Source organism: Balaenoptera borealis, assembly GCF_965194805.1.
Source record: "Balaenoptera borealis genome assembly, chromosome: 15".
Lineage (NCBI taxonomy): Eukaryota > Metazoa > Chordata > Mammalia > Artiodactyla > Balaenopteridae > Balaenoptera > Balaenoptera borealis.
Window position 1 is genome coordinate 6,556,176 of NC_138871.1, and position 16,448 is coordinate 6,572,623.

At 50.2% G+C, this 16,448-nt stretch overlaps 1 protein-coding gene across 1 annotated transcript in view; it reads left to right on the forward strand.

Moving 5' to 3' along the window:
* Nucleotides 1-14,606, forward strand: part of LONRF2 (LON peptidase N-terminal domain and ring finger 2) — a 134,435-nt gene extending 119,829 nt beyond the window's left edge. The window contains exon 17 of the mRNA XM_082356172.1: nt 3,803-14,606. The gene's annotated coding sequence lies outside the window, so the exon portion shown is untranslated. The remainder of the gene's footprint in view (nt 1-3,802) is intronic.
* Nucleotides 14,607-16,448: the final 1,842 nt, after the last annotated feature.

A 16,448-nucleotide genomic window follows, 5' to 3' on the forward strand; every position in this document is an offset into this window, starting at 1 on the left:
GAAGCACTGAAGGCCATTGAAACACAGATCGCTGGGTCGGCGGACCCTGAATAGCGTGCACTTGTAACCAGCTCTTTCAGGATCCCCAGCAGGGCGTCTGGACTCCCCGCTTTTCAGTGGTTGGTCTGAAGGCAGGGATGAACTTCAGAATTTCTGGTCGGCTTGGAATTGTGCCTTAGGAGGTGTCTGGCACACCATCTTCCTGTTCCTTTATTTGTGCCCCCAAAAGATTTCGTTTGACCAAAGGGTTCCCCGGCTTTAAAACATTGGAATATCATTGGTCTAAACCAATGGTTCTCAAAGTACGTTCCCCGGATCTGTGACATCAGCGTCACCTGGGAACTTGTCACATAGCCAGTGTCTTGGGCCCCACCCCCGACCTGCGGATCAGAAACTTGGGTGGGAACCAGCAAGCTGGGGTTTAACAAGCCCCGCAGGTGATCCTGATGTGATTGAAAACCTGAGAGCGCTGGTCTAAAGGAAGCGTGGGCCCGGTGCTTGGGCGTCGGCCATTCTCCCATTGGCACATTTGCTCCTAGCATCCTTCTCCTTAGCGGCCCTGTCCTCTTTGGCACCCCCATCCCCTACCTTTCCCACCTCCCCTCATCAGACTCCAGGTGTCTAAAGATGCTCGCCCCTCTCTCTGCTCCCTGAGCTGGCACCTTGCAGTAGATAGTGAAGGGCTCACCAAGTACACTAACGTCTACCGGTCCCATAAAGGGAGTAATGAAGTTTCTGCCCAGATTTCCACTTGCAAAAATGCATGCTTCCTTAAGAAAAAGAGAAAGTAAGAATCCCAGGGCCAGATGGGGATGCTGGGATATTTTGTGGGCTTTGGGCACCCCTCAGATGGCTAATGATGACGGTCACCACTGGCTGAGAGAGTATAACAGTGTTACTGAGTCCGAGCTCGTACTGCTTGCCGCACAACGGGCCGATAAATCAAGAGACGAGTTGCTGGGGCAAAGAATAGCGACTTTATTTGGAAAGCTGGCATGCTGAGAAGATGGTGAACTCCTACCCCTAAGAACCATCTTGCCTGAGTTAGAATTCAGTCGTCTTTTATACGAAACGGGGAGACAGTAAAGTCAAACATTTCCTGGGTCTGGTCAGACTCCACAGGGGACCTGTTACTTTCTTCCATCCTGCAGTCATTCACAGGTGGGCCTGATCCGGATGTTTCCTGTGAGCTAAACAAAGGTATTTTTAGCTTAATGCTCATTACTTGGGAGGCAGAGTTCCCAGAGATGGACCATGATGTATAATTTAAGCTTATAAGCAACGTCCCTTTAGTGATTAACTTCTAGCAAAAGCAATAAAATACAAAGGTCAACGTAAAAGAAACACATCCAATATGGAGTCAGATTTGTTCTTCCCTATTACAGTAGCAGCCTTTGCACACAGCCAGGGTGACCCCTGCCCCACACTGCCCCCCCCACCCCCCAGCTCTCTTCCCACCAGGCTGCTGGGTCCCTAGGAGACAGGGCCAATAGGACAGCTTGTTTGAACTGAGCAGGTCTACACCCCTTGAATTGTCGAGACACTCCTATCGAGTGGGCATCCTCCCCAGATTCTCAGACTGAGGAAGGAGTCCATGTAAGTTCTGATTTTCCCTGTTGCTTCAGGAGGCAGAAGCTGTGGCGAGTCAGATCAGGGGCTTGGCTGTTTCTCTTGGCATCAGACGGCTTCTTGGTTTCTTCTGTGAAATAGGGATGAGAGCAGTACCTGCTTTCCAGATAAAGCACTCAGCACAGAACCAGGCGTCCTGCTGTTACCATGGAAACCAGGAAGCCAGAGCATCCATCCTTCCTGGACAGCCCCGTGCGGGCACCCCACTCGGGGCCGTGGGTGCCCCCAGCCCAGGCAGAGCTCGGAGTCTCATCACCCCTCGGGGTCCTTGTCTGTGAGCAGAAGCCAAGGGAGGAAAGCCCCTCCGCTCCCCCGAGCAAGTCGTAGTGGGTGGATGTTTCCAGCCTCCGCAGGCCTTGGGGTGGACCCTTCTGGAGCCCACCCTTGTCTCCCTGTGGCTGAGCTCGAGTGGGCAGTGGGTCCCTGGGCACGTGGGGCTGGGCCGCCGCTCACAGCTCAGCGTCACCTTATTGGCTAAGCCCAGGAGGAAGCAGCCATCAGCCATGGCACCTCATGTGGACTCTGTCCAGTGACAGCCATCCTTCTGGCTTCGTGTCCTGGGAGCTCAGGGCCGGGAAGCCTGGATGAGGGGGGAGGGGAGTGGCAGCCAAGGGCGGGGGGAGTTGAGTCACGGTTCTGTGCAGGGTGGGCCCTGACCACCCGGCGTGATCCCAGGCCTTGGGGAGGGAGACACTCCAGGTGCCTCCATCCACAATTTCATGTCATTCTGCCAGCAATCCAGGGGAAAGAGTGGGTGAAAATCAGTGACATCTGGGATCCCCAAAAGGCCATCCCTGGCTGCTGAGCTCCAGTCTGTGCAGCCTCGGGTGTGACACCCTCCCTGCCAGCCACGTCCTTGACCTGGTGACACTGCAGGGGACATCCGATCAGCTGGTCCGGTGCAGAGCTTCTAGCGGGGGCAGAATGTCTCAGCTCCACTCTGGAAACAAAGCTCTGGTTTTGTTTGCACCGCCCACGTGGAGTGGAGGCCACTGGGCCTCTGTTTGCCCCTCTGGATCTGTCTCTTTCATCCCCGGGGCCCAGAGTGGTGCCTCACCAGAACAATGTGGGGTGCCAACAGTCACCCCAGAGCCAGAGAAAGGCCACGCAGGCAGCAAGGAAGAGGGTGTTAGCCCCGCCTCTGCACCAGAGCCGTCCTGGTTGTCTGCCCGGTTTCCCCAGCCTCACGGCCACGTGGGTGGAAGGACGTGTGAGAAGGACGGGTAGCCTCTCTCCCCGCAGGGGAACTGGTCCTGGGCCCCTGCAGGCACAGTCAGCATGGGTCCAGGGGCAGAGGAGGGGGCGGGAGCACAGCCAGAGCTCCTGGAGGAGGGTGCAGGGTGTGCTTTTCTGGAATGTGCAATAGTTAATTTATCTAATCTATATTGGTGGCATTCGAGTTCTAATTTTTAGCTATCATCAACTACATGAAAAAATACCCCATACCTATACCTTTGTATATTTGTCCAATCACCTACTTAGGATAAATTCCCATTAAAATGGAAACCCCATGTGAAGAAGAGAGAGCCTTAAAAATCTTGGTCATCTTTTTATCTTCTATAAGTGTCTATAGTAACTGGCATATAACACAATCTCAGTATATATTTGTTGATAAAATAAGATTTTTTGAAGTGGATTTTTTTTCAAATAACTCATATTTGTGGGGTGATAGGGATTTAATGCATTTACCATTTGAAATGCTTCACATAGATGAGGTTAATTATTTTTTTATAAATGTATTTATTTTTATGTATTTATTTTGGGCTGCATTGGGTCTTCGTTGCGGTGCGCGGGCTTCTCGCTGCGGTGGCTTCTCTTGTGGTGGAGCACGGGATCTAGGCGGGCGGGCTTCAGTAGTTGTGGCTCGCGGGCTTCAGTAGTTGTAGCTCGTGGGCTCTAGAGTGCAGGCTCAGTAGTTGTGGCGCACGGGCTTAGTTACTCCGTGGCATGTGGGATCTTCCCGGACCAGGGCTCGAACCCGTGTCCCCTGCATTGGCAGATGGATTCTTAACCACTGCACCACCAGGGAAGCCCCTGAAGTGGAATTTTTGAGTCAGAGGATATGCATATTTTATATTTTAACATACATTGTCAAATTGTATATAGAAAAATTATACAAATATAACCCCATCAACAGTATCTGGAGATATCTGTTTTTCTTTGCTCTTGCCAGCCCCAGCCACCGGTGGACGGGACCCAGTGGATGCCAAGTTCTAACCGGTCTGATGAGGAGCCGGGGAGAGGATGGGAGATTCCTTCCTCCCCTGAGCCTAGAGAAAGGAGAGAGCCCCCCACCGGAGTACCCTGTGTGCAGTAGGTGCCCCATACACACTGGACCCACACTGCTCCCCTACCCATGGCCCCCGGGGCCTGGGTCAGCTTTTCCTGCTGTGTGGTTTCTCAGGACTCTGCTTCCTCTGGCCGTGAAAAGGTCCCTGTGTTTAGCGTCAGTGTGTGTGTGCAGCAGCTCTCCTCCGTCGGGTCTCCTCAGATGCTCGGCCGGAAAGAGCTCACGTTAGAGCCGGGAGAGGAAGCGGGCTCAGCAGCCCCGGTGTAGACACAGGTTTGGAAGGACCTGGGCCCCAGGAGGTGTGGGAGCAGCAGGAATGCCTGTGCCTGGTGGAAGAAGTGGCACCCAGCCTCCTGGGTATCTGACCCATAGGAGTGTAGTTGATCCAGGAAAAGCAGGTTTTGCACACATTTTTGTGATCTGATGAATTTCTACCTTCAAAAGGCCCTAAATCTAAAACCCAAGATGCAATAAGAGAAAATAAGCCCCAACGCCACGGGAAGTGATTTTGAACTTATTCAGAATGTCCCCCTCCCCCGAGGAGCCTTCCCTGGTTTACCCCTCAGTCCTTCCTTGCTCCCAGCTCCTCAGCCCCTCGTGCCACAGTTCCAGCCACACTCTAAGCTCACAGTGGCCACATCTAGGGTGCCGAGGATGGGCCTGAGCACTTTGCAGGTGCTTCCCCACAGGTGGGTGTGGTCGGTAGGAGGGGGCACCAGCCCTGAGAGGTTGTGCAACGGGAGTGGCTCAGCTCAGGATCTGAGCCCGTACGGCTGCCTTTTCCTTTTCTCATCTCTTCCCTGGCGTTTGCCTGTCAGGAGCTGTGAGGGTTAATTTCATGTGTCACTTTGGCTGGGTCATGGTGTCCAAACATTATTCTGGGTGAGTCAGTGAGGGTGTTTCTGGACAAGATTAACATTTGATTGGTGGACGGTGAGTAGAGCAGGTGGCCCTCCATCCTGTGCGGGGGCCTCATCCAATCAGCTGCTGGCCTGAATAGAACAAAAGATGACCCTCCCGCAGTAAAAGAGACGCCTCTCACCTGAGGTCTTCAGATGAGAACATGCGCTCCTCCTGGTTCCATGCAGCTTCCAGCCTTTGGACTTGGCCTGGGACAGTGGGTCTGCAGATTTTAGTCGTGCCCACCTCCATGATCACGTGAGCCAATTCTTCATAATAAACCTCTTTCTCTTTATATAGATACACATCCTATTCGTTCTGTTTCTCTGGAGAGCCCTGACTAATAGAGGAGCCTTTTGTAGATGCTATGCTTTGGGCAGCCCCGGGGCACTCAGTGTAGCCCCCAACCCCTGGGGGCAACAAAAGCATTTTTGAAGCCAGGGGTCCCTGTGTAATGGACCCTCACCCCCGAGAAGGGCATTCGCTCCTCCCTGACCCCTGCGGGGCTATGGGAGGAGGTATAGGCCCAGCGAGTGGGCAGGGTGGTGGGGTGAGCAGAGCCAGGACTGCAGGACAAGAGTGATTGACCAGCGTCAGGTCAAAGCAGAGAGAATGTCAGCCTGTGGCCCCCCAGTGGGCCCTAGACTGGATGCCAATCCTTGTCGCTTTTGGCCAAAGCAGAGGGCCGGCTGCGTGGCGTGGGACCCGGGGGAAGCAGCAGACCTGGGTGTCCCAAAGGTAAGTCCCAGCGTGTACCTGGGGGAGGGGGCCGGGGGCTGTAGGAGCCGTTCATCACAGAAGTAGCGACTTAGGTGATAATAAACAGCAGACTGATCTTTGTTTGGATTTTGTTATTGTTTTTAAATTCTCCGCAGACAGTGTACGTTTTATGGCTGGCACCAGGGCCGCCACTCCCACTACCCTTGGCGGGAAACCCTTAGACTATCAGGATCATTGAAGCAAAGTGTTTAGTTTGGTTGTTATTAGTTTGGTTATTTTTAAAGCCTGGATTCCCTTGGCTGTAGGGAAACGTTCCCTTAGAACGACTGAAATAGAATGTCAGCCCCAGTGCAAGTCCTGGATAGTCCAGTGGTCATATTTTTTAAAAGTAGAAAGAAACAAGCAAAATAAATGTTAACAAAATACTTTATTTAACCTAATAGGTTAATTCAATATATAATCTGTAGAAAATTACGAATAAGTTATTTCACTTTTGTGTGTGTGTGTGTTTGTGTGTGTGTGTCTTTGAAATCCAGTGTGGATTTTAAACGCAGCACCCATCTCCGTTGGGACCTGCCACCCTCCCCGGGCTCAATAGCCACGTGTGTGGTGTGGCTTCTAACGAGACAAGCCCTATAGCCTTGACCCGTCGGTAAAATGAATCTCCATCAAGCTGGTGGCCACTCAGAACACCTTAGCACTAGATGTTCTGTTTGCTTGGTTTTGTTTTTTAATAGGATGCATGGATGTGCCATTTAGCTCTAAATGTTGATAACACGTGGCCGTTTTCCCCAGGGGAGCAAATTCTCCTTATTTCAAAAGCACAGACAGAACTCTGGCCTCCTAAGGTGGAGTAGTAAATGCTGAGAGAAGGGGAGCTTTCTCTACTGTATCTCGATGTCCGTAATCAAAAGGCAGGATTTTGCTCCCAGCACAGTAGCATGAGCGGGAGGGGAGGGAAGAGGGGGAGGCCGGTGGAGGTGGTCTTATGGAGCTGGCCTTCCTCGCCAGTGGCTCGGCCGCTGGCAGGTGCCTCTCGGCTTTTCTACGTCTATGGTTGCACCGTTCAATTTTCAAGCACACACCGCTTCATTCTGCTAAGGGAACTGGCCTTAAGGTCAGCACTGGAACGAGGGCTTTAATAGATCCTTGGGGCTGAGGTTCTACAGGGATGAGCAGCGCTTTCCCAAGATGGGTCCAAGCCAGCTGAGCCTCTGGGCAGCCGTGACACGGGACCTCAGGTCTCCTTCGTAGCTAGAGGTGAGACCCGACCTCGTGGGACAACCGCCCCCTTGCCCCCCAAGACCCACATTCTGGAGAGCAAGGGCTCTGCTTGCTCAGCCCTCCCACCTGGCGGACCCTCCCATCTGAGGACCTGCCCTGACTCTGGGAGGACAGACGAGGTCAGCCGTGGAACCACGTGGCCAGAGTCCTCCCCACGGTTCTCTACCCTCCTGCCCAGGTGAAATATGAAAAGGGGGACACAAGAGTGTCCAGTAATCATTTTCCTGGCCACTTTGTGCCCCCCAAACCCTGGCCTGGGAATCTCCTTCTGAGATGTGGATGGAAGGCGGGAGTGGAGGTGGGATCCTGAGGGTCCCAGCTGGACTTCTCCCCCGAGGGTCCAGGTAGCACACCCTCACCCAGGTAGCCTCTGCGGCAGGTGAACGAAGCCTGAGCTCCCACTCAGCTGACTCTGCTGATTGCTTCTCCACGGACCCTCTGCCGCCGCGATGCCCGCCCCTTACGTCTGGGCATCCTCACTTCATGGCTGCCCTGGAAGCAGCTGCAAACTGCCCGGAACCCTGGACCTGGGCGCGGCTGTTATATTCTTGAGGAGAGAGGCAGGTGAGGGTCAGATGATCACCCGATCAGGTAATCACACAGGATACATGCCTCTGTGCCTGGTTCTTCCACTCACGACAATCTGCGATTCATTCGTGTCGTTCTGTGCCCAGGGCTTCCTGCCCTCTCAGTTGCTGGTGGTATTCCATTGTATGAATATATATATATATATGCATTGAGGAATATACTTAAGATCAATGTACTTTGTGTGATTACTGTATTTGTGTTTTCCTTCAGTGTAAAAAGTTTTAAAATGCACCCCAGGAATGTGTACCACCCTGTACGAAGTCTGGCAGCTGCACACAGCTGAAATGAGTTCTCACACTACTCTTTACTGTAAAACCTATATAGCCAATTGATTCGCACAGACTTTTTTTTAAATTAATTAATTTATTTCTTTGTTTTTATTTTTGGCTGCGTTGGGTGTTCGTTGCTGCGCGTGGGCTTTCTCTAGTTGCATCGAGCAGGGGCTACTCTTCGTTGCAGCGCGTGGGCTTCTTATTGTGGTGGCTTCTTTTGTTGTGGAGCACGGGCTCTAGGCACACGGGCTTCAGTACTTGTGGCACGTGGGCTCAGTAGTTGTGGCTCGCGGGCTCTAGAGTGTAGGCTCAGTAGTTGTGGCGCATGAGCTTAGTTGCTCCGTGGCATGTGGGATCTTCCCGGGCCAGGGCTCAAACCCGTGTCCCCTGCATCGGCAGGCAGTTTCTTAACCCCTGTGCCACCAGGGAAGCCCTCGCACAGACTTTTAAAAATGTTTTTCTAGAAGTCTTGTACCCTTAGCCATCCTATGGTCACATCTCAACAATGATTTGAGAAATGGAGTGGTTTCAGTGCTTTGCATGATTCTTGTTCTTGCTATTTTCTGTGTCTGTTTTCATCTTGCTTGCATTTACAAAGCTTAACTGATTACTCTGTCATTTGATATTTGGGGGATTAGGATCTGAAAAACAAATCTACATTGTTAGTGAAATTCATGAGACCACTTGAGGATTAACAAAACTTTCTGTCCGTGATTTTGTTATTTAAGTTTAGAAATGACATAGATTTTAAATTAAATACCTTATTTTTCAGTTTATACCTATAACTTCAGTGCGATTTGCTATTTCTTGCAAAATCTGTTGTCGGTACTCTCAGTCTTTATAATCTTATCCCCAACAACAGGGTTGCAAAACCAGACCACAAAGAAACGGCGCGATGCTCTCTCGTTTGGCAGAGAACTCAGTCGCGTCATGTTGTAAATGACGAAAGCTTCACCATAAACGTCTATTGTTCATAAGACAGAGCGAACCAACGAAGATGTGAGTCACTCATCTGTCAATGATGTAAGCAAGTTCTTTGCTAGGTTAGATAATAGTTTACAAATACTGGAAGAACATTTGCTCAGTTTTTGAGCTATTTGCAGTGTAATTGTTACAGGCATAGCACTCTTAAATTTAATCTGCATTATTAACATGTTCGTCGGTATGTTCTCAAGTCTAGACAAGCATCCAAACAATAAGTCAAGCCCTGGTGTGCAGTATTTGCCAATTTCCTTTGTGTAAATACTCCCGGCACAGTCTATTTCAAGCTACTGACATGTCGTCATAAAGAAGTGACACCTAGGCTCATTTTTGAAGGTCAAGTCTGGGTGAACTGGATGTCCAAAGGAGGGGATGTTCCAGGCAGAGGGAAAAGCATGAGAAAATGCATGGGGGCTCCAGTGGCGCCTGAAGGACCACGTGAGACCGTGGAAGACTTTGTCTACCCAGCAGAATTGATAGTAATGAGAGCTGATATTCGTTGAATGAACACACTGTGCCTGTTTCTGAGCTAGGCATCATCTCATTTCATCCTCCTCAGAATCCTATGAAATAGGACTTTGTATTACCCCCTTTTACACATTAGGAAACTGTATGGCTTAGAGCAGTTGAATGACGCACCTAAAGTCACACAGTAAATGGTAGAGCTGGGATTTGAACCTAGATTAGTCTGATGCCAGAACTCTACCTACAGCCTCTTAAAGGGCTCTCCTTTCTTATGGAAATCCAGGCAGAAAGTGACAAGGCCTGAGCCAAGGCTGGCTGTGTGGGGCGAGAGAGAGGAGGGAAGTGGTAAAGTGGAGACTGGGACAAGATCCCATAAGCAGCTGGGTGTGGGAAGTGAGGAAGGGGAGGAAATATGTCAATGGAACTTTTAACGTAAACAGTTGAGTGATTGTTGTTGCCATTAACCAAGGCAAGGAATAGACTAGAAGGAGGGGTTTGGACACAGCGGGTTTGGATATGCCAAGTGGAAGGCAGGCTGAGGCATCCAGGTGGAGAATTCTAGGAGGCATCAGAGACACGGCCCTACTTGTGGTTGCCAAGGGGGAGGGGGGATGGGGGAGGATTGGAGTGGGAGTTTGGGGTTAGCAGATGCAAACTTTTACATATAGGATGGGTAAACAACAAGGTCCTACCGTAGAGCACAGGGAACTCTTCAATATCCTGGGATAAACCATAATGGGAAAGAATATGAAAAAGAATATATATATGTATAACTGAATCACTTTGCCGTACACTAGAAACTAACACAATATTGTTTCCAATCAACTATGCTTCAATAAAATAAATTTTAAGAAAAAGAAACATGGTCCTGGACATTAGGGGGGAACCTGGCCTGTTGGTCCAGGTGTGGACGTCATAAACCTGTGGGTGGTGGTCTCACCTGTGTGCCTGTGAAATCAGTCAGCGGGATGACAGCATTTGGCTTCAGTGAACCAGACGCTAAGAGCCAACAGGGAAGGAGGGTCTTCATGTTTGGAGGTGTTCCCACTTGGTCAAGCGTTCCTGGAAGGCTGGTTTTGATTACTGCAGATTCTAGTCAATAGGAAGGAAGCAATCCTTCTGAAAGTTGCCACAATACCTTATTTTCAGAGATAAGCCATCTGTTACCTTCCACTGGGAGGCCCCGCTTGAATGGAGAGCCAACCCTGCAGACCCCAGGCTGGGGCTGCCCTGCCCGGACTAGACCAGGAAACTGCTTTCCTGGAGACCCCATCCTGCTCTCTTTGGGTGAAGGAAGGCAGGGGGAACAGGGGACTCTTGAACCTGCTGACTGAGAAAAAGAGAGGCTGCCAATCCCTGAAAGCTCTCTGCTGGCCACGAAGCTCAGAAAGAAGAGCAGGTGTTTTCATTCACAGGAGAGTAAGAACCTGCTGTGGTGCCTGCAAGATGCAGATTCCAGGGCACCTCCAAAAGCTTAGATTCACTAGGTCTGGGGCAGGGCCCAGGAATCTGCATTGTAATGACTCCCTGTATCAGGGTTCTCCTGTATCAGGAATTTTGACTAAATGTCTGGACACCCCATGGCCCAGGCAGGCTGGCATAAAATCATCCCTCACCTACCCCAGGTGAGGTGGGCTGAGGCTGGGCAGGCCTGAGAGGACCACGCTGGGAACAGGGAAGGTAGAAACCGGGACGGAGTTTGAAGACGGGCCAGCTGAAAGCCAGGGAAGGGTCGCATCCTCAGAACCTTGGGGGGTTCAGAAAGGAGGGACGCTCAGCTGTGTCAGGGAACCTGGGTCAGGCAGGGCTGCAGAGGACCCTGGGCTCTCCCCTCAGAAGGTCACTGAAGGCCTGGGTCAGAGCAGCCTTTGTGGAGTGGTGGGCGGGCCGGCTGCGCCGGATGCAAGCTGGACCGAGGATGCGGAGGGGGCCAGCGGGTGGAGGTTGCACAGGCCAGCCGTGAAGGCGGGAGAGGCAAGGCAGAGGCTGGTTCCATCACCGTGCATCCATCGGAGGTGAGCCTGGGGCCCAGCTGCCCGGCTACGATGGGTGTGGGTCTCCCCTTTCTGCAGGTCTTGGGGACTCAGTTTTCCTCCATCACCTCGGGGATCTGTCTTCTCCAGGCCTGGCTGCGGAGTGGGGTGTGGGCCCCCGGGCACTCTCTCCCTTCTGCTGACTCCAAAACATGTATGCAGGTCTCTTCTGCTTCCGAAACTGCTGTGAGAATCCCTGTGACAAGAGTCAGGGTTACAGAAAGCACAAATGTGGGCACTTTGCAAAGATTCCTAATTTTTGCAGGTTCTTGTAGTTCCTAACTGCTTCTGGGGATGGCAAGTGGAAAGGTGACAGGACCTAGGGCCAGGCTTTTGAAATGAAATATTGCACAATACAGAAAAGTATCGAGAATATATTCCACACCATCGACCCCACTGGCAACTGTCTCAAATTCTAACAGGTTTCCATGTGTGATTCATATTTATGTATCTTTTTTTTTTAATTCTTTTTTCTTTTCTTTTTTTTCATATTTATTTTTAAGAAATGGGAAATGGTAAGAGATAGAGTAGACTTTTAAGTGCTGGTGTATCCTCCCTCCAAAGCCTGTGTGTGCACACGTGCGTACAAACACAGATCCACACGCACACACACACAACAGGCAGGGAGCGCTGGGATCTCAACTCCTCTCGCCTGGCAGAATCCCCGCCGTGCAGCCTCCCAGGACCATTGAATGCGGGGCTCCTTGGAGGAACTAAACAACTAAAAAGGAATCTCAGTCACTCACTTCATCCTTGAACTTGGGAACATCCTTTGCACTGTTTCCTGTTCCTCAGTAAAACAAAGTCATCTTAACCGAGTCATCAAAGTCATCTTACCCGGGCCACCCTTCCCACTGTCCTGTCCATCTGAGCTGCTGTGCTCACTCTACAGATGCTCTGTATTGCGTGACTGTGCCTTGGTTTACAGATCTGTCCCCCTCTGATGTCCATTTAGGTTCTTTCCTAAATGAAAGCTCCAGTTCACATCGTTTATCAGCACTGGGCGTTGTGGGACATTTTCCGTGTCAGGCAGTTGGATGTGATTGAAACACATCAGTCGAAACTGATTGAAATATGGTGCCTCATTGTGGGTTTTTTTCAACTCTGTCCTGGGAGTTTTTTTATTTTAATTTATGTTACTTTATTTTTTAAAAATTTTATTGGAGCACAGTTGATTTACAACGTTGTGTTAGTTTCAGGTGTACAGCAAGGTGAATCAGTTATACATATACATATACTCACTCTTTTTTAGATTCTTTTCCCATATAGGTCATTACAGAGTACTGAGTAGAGTTCCCTGTGCTATACAGTAGGTCCTTATTATCTATTTTATATATAGTAGTGTGTATATGTCAAACCCAGTCTCCCAATTTATCACTCCCTGCCTTTTCTCCCCTGGTAACCATAGATTGTTTTCTACATCTGTGACTCTGTTTCTGTTTTGTAAATAAGTTCATTTGTACCATTTTTTTAGATTCCACATGTAAGCTGTATCATACGATGTTTGTCCTTCTCTGACTTACTTCACTCAGTATGACAACCTCTAGGTCCATCCATGTTGCTGCAGATGGCATTATTTCATTCTTTTTTATGGCTGAGTAATATTCCATTGTGTATATATATACATACCACATCTTCTTTATCCATTCCTCTGTTGATGGACATTTAGGTTGCTTCCATGTCTTGGCTATTGTAAATAGTGTTGCTATGAACATTGGGGTGTATGTATCTTTTTGAATTAGAGTTTTCTCTGGATATATGCCCAGGAGTGGGATTGCTGGATCATATGGTAGCTCTGTTTTTAGTTTTGTAAGGAACCTCCATAGTGTTCTCCATAGTGGCTGTATCAATTTACATTCCCACTAACAGTGCAAGAGGGTTCCCTTTTCTTCACATCCTCTCCAGCATTTATTGTTTGTAGATTTTTTGATGCTGGCCATTCTGACAGGTGTGAGGTGATACCTCCCTGTAGTTTTGATTTGCATTGCTCTAATGATTAGTGATGTTGAGCCATCTTTTCAATGGCTTTTTGGCCATCGATCCTGGAGTTTTTAAAAATTTTTATTGAAATATAGTTGATTTATGGTTGTTAGTTTCAGGTTTACAGTAAAGCAATTCAGTTATACATGTGTATATACATATATGCCTCGTTGTGGTTTTAATTTGCATCCCCTGCTTCTGGCGAGGCTGAGGATCCTTTCTTATGTCATTGGTCATTCTGCTTTCTTGATAGGGTCGTTTCTTCATGTGAGACAGTGTCTGTGGACCATGTTTATATTCCCACTGCTGGGAAGGAGGGATTAAAGACACTGGCTGAGGGTGATGCAAAGGACCTGGGGAAGCAAGAGGGGATGGGACCCAGACACAGGGATGATTAGACTCAGATTGGAGAGCGGACGGGTCCTCTGACAGGAAGGGAAGAAGGACTGACCATTCATCAGGTAGAGGCGGCTGACAGAATGTCGAGGAAGCTCATGCCGCAGGGCCTTTGTTTTCCCCATTGGGGTGGTGGCAGGCACGTGAGGGAGGCTGTGGGCCTGGAGAACGATGCTCTGGGGAACAAGAAACCAGACCGTGTAAGAGAACCATCAGGTGGCTTTGAAGGGCCTGTGGAGGGTTTGCCTGGACCAGCCCTTGGCCGTCGAGCACTCCTGGAGCACGTGCCAGCTGCCCTGGATGGGGGTGGTTGATCTGGGGGCTACCGGCTCTGACATGGAACAAACGAGGGTGTGACCACCAACTGGGATGGGGTGCTTTTAGGCTCTGAGGTGCATCTCTGCCCCTGATATGGTCTAGAGATGTTCAGGAATCTTCCAATGGCAACGTCTCACTGGCAGAATGACCCCAGCAAAGGGAGCCTTCGGTGAAGGTGCGAACAAACTCAGTAGCCAGAGGGATTTGTTCAGTCACCTAGTCCTTTTACTGGAAATCATCTTCAGGTGTTCTAACAGGCCATGGCTAATCTTGATTTCAGTCACAGTAATTCCACTGAATAGTTGTGTTTTGAAAGTGAAAAGGTATATCCTCAGTTTGTGTTCATATCAAATTCCTGGTATTCATTTCCTGAATGGCTCCCATAACCAATCACCCTGAAATGGATGGCCTGAAACAACGGGAATTTATTCTCTCATAATTCTGGAAACCAGAAGTCCAAAACTAAGGTGTCAAGGGGCTGGGGTCCACCTGGAGGCCGTAGGAGAAAATCTCTTCTTTGCCTCTTCCAGCTTCTGGTGGGGTTGTCAGCGTCTCTTGATCTGTGGCTGTACCTCCATCTTCACGGGGCCTTCTCCTCTGTGTGTCTCTTATAAGACACTTGACATTGGATTTAGGGCCCCCTTAGGTAAACCAGGATGATCTCATCTTAAGGTCCTGAAATTAATTTATCTGCAAAGAACCTTTTTCTAAATAAGGTCACATTCACAGGTTCTGGGGATTACAATGTGGACATATCCTTGGGGGAGTGGGGGGCACTCTACTACTTGCTCAGGCAAACCTTCTAGAAAGCACATGAAACCTTGAGCATCTAAGATGTGTGGCTCAGAGACCCCTGCAGAGGAAGGGCCCTAGGGGTCCTGGAGCAGACCTCATCCAGGCCCATTGCACAGAGGAGAATACTGAGGCCCAGAGGGGAAGTGGCAAAGCCCAGGATAAACTGGTGAGACTTCCTCTCCTCAGACACAAATCCTTGTACCTAGAGACAACATCCCCTCACCCTTTCTGCAAACAGCAAACCTTGTTTGAACGTCTTCTCTTCAATCCAGAAGTCATGGCCATGAGCAGACTCAATGGTACTTATTCAGGGCAGAATATAGGTAGCAGTAACCTTTTGATTTTGGCTGAAGCTCTTAATGCTTCTTGGCTTGTGTAAATGACCGTCCTTTTCTTAAATTGATACCTGGAATCCCTATGACTTTTCTTAAGGAGCACAACTGATCTTAAATGTCACCTGTTGTAAGCCTCCCTGGCTAACCTGCAGTATATTTCAGAACAAAGGTTTAGTTGTCATTGTGAGGTTTTTGTGGGGGGAGATGGGGCGGGGGTGTGACAAGCTGGAGGAAGGGCCTGTGTTCGAAATCATCCCTGATCTTTTAACTATTAAGCTGTGTGGCCTGGGCCACTTAGCTAACCTCTCTGAACCTCTTCTTCTCCACCTATGAAACGGGTCGATGACCCCCAGCGCTCAGAGTTGGCTTGAGGATTGGCGAAAAGTTGGTTGTGAAAGCACCTGGCACGTGGTTCCTACTCAACACATAACTTTGAGCTTTGCCTTTTAAAGGAAAGGTGCTTACAATCTAGAAAGGAAGGGGAGACGCAGAACTTAAAGTAACAGGTAACACGTGTGTGAGACCCGGCTCCAAGCGCCTCACGTGTATTTACTCATTTCATCTTCTTAACGACCCTACGGGGCATGCGCTGTTACCACTCTCATTTCGCAGATGGGCAAAGGGAGGTTTAGTGCAGGGGAATGACCTGCCCGAGGTCGCAGAGCCCTCCACGCCAGAGCTGGGGTTTGCTGGGGTGAGAATCTTCCAGAGCCTTGATGCTGCCTCCCCAAATTTTCAGAAGGGATGTACCAAGGCAGGGGAAAGGAGTTCAGGGTGGATTTGCAGGTTCAGAGAGAGGGCACCTACGGCTGGAAACACGCAGAAGGGCTCCAGGACGCCGGTGGCACTGAAAGGGTTGCGCTGGATTTGAACAGACGTGGGCTTCTCAGGTGTCTGCCCAGGGTGGCGGCCTGCTCTCCTCACCTCACAGCGGCTCGTCCAGAGCTTCGGGAAGGGCAGCCGGCCCCTCTCCAGCAGGGGCGGAGACGCTGCAGGCTGGCCGGACTTCAGGGGCCGAGGAAACGCTGCTGACCTTCGAGTCTTCTTCCCCAGGTAGGGTGACAGTAGTTCTGGTCTAAATCGTCACACTCTAGGGTGTTGTTAACCATTCATCCAGGACAGGAGGTGTCAGCCAGGGCTGTCCCAGCAAACTGGGTCATGCAGTCACGCTGTCTTCAGGACACATGCAACCAGCCCAGCACGGTCCCTGACGGGGTTCAGGGCGGGTTTGGGTGGTAGGGCTCAGGTAAAGGCGTCCTGACCAAACAGAACGTGAAAGGCAGGACCATCTCTCGAAGCCCCGGGCGAAGCGGGGTGGGGTGGGGGAGGAGCCAGCTAGAGACGGAAACATCTCACTTGCCTGGACGCACCTGGACCACACACCCTGCAGCCCCCGCTGCATTCTGGGAACAGAGAAGAAGCTTCAACTTCCCACCCAGAAGGGACTTTCTCGCTCATGAAA